General features: G+C 36.1%; 1 non-coding gene across 1 annotated transcript; it reads left to right on the top strand.

Moving 5' to 3' along the window:
* The first annotated feature begins 217 nt into the window (after positions 1-217).
* Positions 218-289, top strand: TRNAC-GCA (transfer RNA cysteine (anticodon GCA)). The gene has a single exon. It is a non-coding gene; the product is annotated as a tRNA-Cys (tRNA).
* The last annotated feature ends 5,387 nt before the right edge of the window (positions 290-5,676 follow it).

Here is a 5,676-nt window from a genome sequence, read left to right as displayed (position 1 = left end):
ATTCGAAAGAGCAATAATAAAATCGAAACAATTCCAACAACTTTTAGTTAGGAATATTAAATAAAATAACAAGTAAATTACATGATATGTATATACGGGACATAACACTCTTTCATGATGTAACTCAAAATCACAAAACAGTTCGTATAGATAACCGATTGGGAGCCATCTGGCAGTCTGAGTTATAAGTCCTTGCGAGAAGGCAGCAGAAGCGTGCGGGGGTATAGCTCAGTGGTAGAGCATTCGACTGCAGATCGAGAGGTCCCCGGTTCAAACCCGGGTGCCCCCTCAGTTTTTTTTTTTACTTTCATTTCATTGTCCCTCTATTCAGCATAAAGTTTTTATATCATACATTGCTCCTCATTAACCAACTCTTGTACTTTGTATTGTATAATTTTAGTAACTGCATATCAGTGAATGTAAAAGAAGTTGTCTTTCTGTTATGATAATGCAAAGTATCGTAACAAAAGAGTTTTACGGATTTTTTTTCGTATACGAATATAGTATTTCTAAATTGTATGCAGTGCACTGTTGCCAGCATATCGCCCTACAATCTCGCTAACTTTTGAACAAAAAGTAGCTAAATCTCTCCAAAGTTTGTTAAAAAATCCCCAGAAATGTAGCTAAAATTTAATAATAAATATCACTAAATAAAAATAAAAAAACATACATATGAGGAGAAAACTATAATATCCTCGTCGTCATCCTCTTCTGCGGAGTTTGGTTGTATTGTTGACGGCTGTGAGGTTGAGGTGGAAGTTGTAGGAACAGCTGATTGTGAATACACTGCGCTTGATTCAATCATTGACAATACACTTTCTGGCAAATTGTATGTGTGAAAATTTTCACCCAAGCGTTTGATCACAATTTTTTTTTTGTGAAATATAACACGTTTTGAATCTTATATATTAAAATATATTAAAACCAGCAAAAACTACAGTCTAATTTGCTTCCAAAACTCTATCGCCTCTGTTCGGTTCGGAATGGAAAATCTTCGCGTTGCGGGGAAGATCCAAGAATTAGCTGGAGCTCGCGACATGTGACGTGTCAATCAAAGTTGCCACCGTTTATCGTTGTTGGACCAGTAGCATTGAGAGAGAGAGAGAGAGAGAGAGAGAGAGAAAGAGAGATCTAACCCGTGAGAATCATTGAATCAGCATCTTTCACCCCTGAATATGAGATCAGGGCTTTCACGTATGAATCATTAGACGATTCGGTCATGCACCCATGCCTCTTCTAAAACTAAGAAGTGCATGAATTCAGTAGAATGCTTTAACTTAAAAGAAAGGAAAAAGTGGAAGAATATAAAAATCAGCAGAAAAGTCGCTAATCGTAGTTTACAAAATTTGTCGCAGAAACTGATTCAAAATTCCCTAGATTTAGCGACTTATCGCCAAATATGGCAACACTGATGCAGTGGCAATGTAGGTTCTAGGGAAATATTTTGGTTTGTCTCGGTTTAATCCTTCGGCACAGATCAATCGCATGCGAGACGATAAAACAGTGTCATCGAAGGTCCTTGTCTCTTTTATTAATTCTTCTAACTGTTCGGTGTATTTGAAAATCACTTTAAAGCAAATATTTGTCTCAAAACGACGTATTTTTCAAACGTAAATCATGACTTCTGTGACTGTTTCAGATTTCCATTCGGTGCTGCGTCTGTGTTTCTGGGCGTTAATGTCCTTTCGTCATACTACTAAGATTTATTTAAAATCATCCGTCCTCAAGTGAGGTTGACCACTGGGATCCGGAATTAACAAACATAAAAGATAAAGGGAAATGAAACGAGTAAAATGATTATTCGATTTGTACATTAAAACAAAAATGTATGTGTTAACATATACAGTAAATGACAGTGTAGAATTTGAAGAGAAGCTGAAGGCTGAACCAGTACCATCATTGCAGGTGCTTTTTCTTGTGGAAATCAGTGTCAATTGTGGTTTAATTATGGTTAAAAGAAGATTAGCCTATATTTGCACGTTCTGAAGGACAATTGTCACCGAACCCAATGAAATTAAATGATTGTAGATAGGTGTTTTATTAAAAAATATGTCTCTCGTGTTTACCTTACTTACTTAATTACTTTAAGGAACAGGCAGGTTCATTGCCGCCCTCGCATGTCCTGTGCAAGATTAATCTACTCTATCATCATATCCCACCTCCCTCAATCCATTTTAATATTATCCTCCTATCTACGTCTCGGCCTCCCCAAAAGTCTTTTTCCCTCCGGTCTCCCAACTAACATTCTATATGCATTTCTGGATTCGCCCATACGTGCTACATACCCTGCCCATTTCAAACGTCAGGATTTAATGTTCCTAATTATAGGCCTATTAGGTGAAGAATAAAATGTGTGCAGTTCTGCGTTGTGTAACTTTCTCCATTCTCCTGTAACTTCATTCCTCTTAGCCCCAAATATTTTCCTAAGAACTTTATTCTCAAACATCCTTAATCTCTATTCCTCTCTCAAAGTAAGAGTCCAAGTTTCACAACCATACAGAACAACCGGTAATATAACTGTTTTATAAATTCTAACTTTCAGATTTTTTGACAGCAGACTAGATGACAAAAGCTTCTCAACCGAATAATAACAGGCATTTCCCATATTTATTCTGCGTTTAATTACCTCCCGAGCGTCATTTATATTATTTGTTACTGTTGCTCCAAGATATTAGAATTTTTCCATCTCTTCGAAGGATAAATCTCTAATTTTTTTTTATATTTCCATTTCGTACAATATTCTGGTCACGAGACATAATTATATACTTTGTCGTTTCGGGATTTACTTCCAAACCTATCCCTTTACTTGCTTCAAATAAAATTTCCGTATTTTCCCTAATCGTTTGTGGATTTTCTCCTAACATATTCACGTCATCCGCATAGACAAGAAGCTGATGTAACCCGTTCAATTCCAAACTCTCTCTGTTATCCTGGACTTTCCTAATGGCATACGTGTTTACCTTGCAATATTTTAATTGTGTATATTTATATTTTAATGTTAATAAAACGAAAAATGTGTAACATAGCATAGCAGCGGGGAAATATGGAATTTTATTTGTTCATTACAGATCTTTGAAAAAAAAAAATGTAAGTTATCTCTACGCAAATAGAAAAATTAACAGTAGAACTTTGGTTTTGAAGAATTTTATGTAAATATGTCGTCTTTTGAAATAACTTTTCAGGCATAGTGAACCTTGTATATAGGCGTATTTAGGCCTGTGTAACAAAATTCCAGTTATAGATTCTGAAGTTTTAATTATCAGATTTTGAATCGCAAGAGCCATGTCAAATAATATTAAAGAAGGAAGCGAGGCGGACCTTGCGGAAAACAATGAAGGAATGGGGAAACGGGAGGAGAAACATTTAGAAATTAGTAGGGTACACGAAAACACGTCCTTGCAAAGAAATTTAGGGCTGAGAAGAACTCTGTGTGAGCTCTAAGGCAGTTGGCCACTTGTCTCACTCAGATTTCCGCCTTTCCATTTGAAGAAACATTAGAGAATTTTGAAAGGAGAAAGCCGAAAAATACGTAACGTAATAACTATAACATAATGGTGGAATATCGAAAGCATCACAGAACAACAGGGCGGGATTTGCTGAAGGCAGCGAGTGGGAAGAAGAGACCCCGAAGACTTCACAAGAGAAGGGATCCGAGCACTTGCGCTGTGCGAGTAAGACTCGAGTAAACTCATCCTAGACTGCTGAAATCAACATGCGAAAACCAAGGCTCCTAATTCATAAGGCTTTGATTTTGACAATGCCGAAATTTGTGTGTGTGTATGTGGTGGTGGGGTGGAGATGTAGGCCTATGTACCATTTCTTTTACGGTTCATCCCGACATTTGTGGTTACCCTCCTTGCATTCCTGTTCCCTGCTTAATCCGACATTTCGATAATCCGAATAGGCCCCGGTTCCAATTAGTTCAGACTAGTGCTGTTGATCGATCAAAATATTTAATTGATTAACTATTTAAATTTAATCGATTAATCGATAGGTTAATCGAGTTCTGATCGAGTTGAAAAAATGTTTTAATATACTGTAATACACAATTATTGTTAAATTTAAATTGTGTTCGGTGATAAGCATAAGTATTAAATGTTGTATATCTGTATATATTGTATCCTTACATTACAAAACAACTATTTCAATTACTTACTAACATATTTATTATGAGGCTTATAATTTATTGTGTCAATTTTTCCGGGAATTTTTTAGAAAAACATAAATAACAAAAAGCATGAAGACTCACCCAGTTAATATTGCTTCATCCATGATTTTAAACATGTGAGTGAATTCACATGCTCCGAATTAAGTGCCACTCTACGTTTAGTAACAATGTTTCCTGCATCAATAAACACGAAAAAGCTTTTTTTTCTGTGAAGTACTTTTCCACGATCGTTCAATTTCAATCCAAATGTTTCACCGAGTTTAACTCTCAAATTCTTATATGACATAATGGAATTTACACTTTTCACAAACCATAGAAAACTGATTTTTTTTTCTTCTTTCTCAAACTAAACACACAACCTTCATATACAAACTCAGTACAGAATCAACTGCAAAAGTACAGTGGTCAAACAGAAGACTGGCCCCTATTGTAATCGAATTACCAAATTTTAGAAAGAGAAGAATGTAGTTACGCTCTCACTTGGACACAGTGTAGACATGGCTGTCTTGTAAGGGATGAGGGGGGACGAATTCCAGAAAAGTATGCATTTCATATGTTAGGAAGATGAGCTTACAACAAAGTGGAAGTTTTCTTGGAAGACCATTAAACTTAATAATGGTTTCGCATTGTGTTTCAGCTTTCAATAGAGGTAGACTAGTCACTGTCCTCATATCTCCATTTCTTTCTGAAGTGTTTGCGCAAAGATTTTCCCTACGCTACCTGGTTTACAGTTAGAAAATAACAGTACTATTGTGCTTTTAAGTAAGCAATTTCCGAGAGAGAAATATTGTCAGAATTTTTCTTATGAGTTTGTATGAACAAAATAATAATTAATACCAACTAGGCCTACAACCGATTAATTTTAATCGAGTGAATTATTCGATTAAATATTTTTGATCTATTAATCTTACAACAGAAATTGATCGATTAATCAATTAGATTAATCGATTAAATCCCACAACACTAGTTCAGACTAGCGAGGTTTTACTGTAATAGGCCTATCAATTTTATAAAACTGACAAACCGCGTAAGTAATCGTTATTCATAATATTTGTTTCGAATTTTCAGATTAGTGACAATTATAACCAGTTTCTTCCCATCATTCCCATAGAATATAGCCACGATACTACGTCCCAATGCGGATAACTGAGGAACTTCCATGAGGATACAACTTCCTTCATGAGAATTAAACTCCAGGTGCTCACATCGCATTCACCAGCCCGTCTGATAAGACTACGTTGTTGACATGGGTTGATATGCTGTGATTTCGCAATGGTTAACACGCTGGATTGCTCCCGTGCAGGTGCGGGTTCAAATCACGGCTCAGGATACATACTTTTTTTTTTTTTCATAATCTACCTGTGTTTCTAGAGCGTTCTAGAAAAGCATGTTTTCTGTCCTAATGAGTAGAACATTCTAGACATTGAATTTGCCTATAAATAGGTGGTTTCAGCCGCTCGTGCTCAGTGGGTACGTAGCAGTCAATTCGGCCGAAAGTTATACGACGC

Source organism: Periplaneta americana, chromosome 4, assembly GCF_040183065.1.
Source record: "Periplaneta americana isolate PAMFEO1 chromosome 4, P.americana_PAMFEO1_priV1, whole genome shotgun sequence".
Classification (NCBI taxonomy): Eukaryota; Metazoa; Arthropoda; class Insecta; order Blattodea; family Blattidae; genus Periplaneta; species Periplaneta americana.
This window is presented reverse-complemented; position numbering and strand designations above follow the sequence as displayed.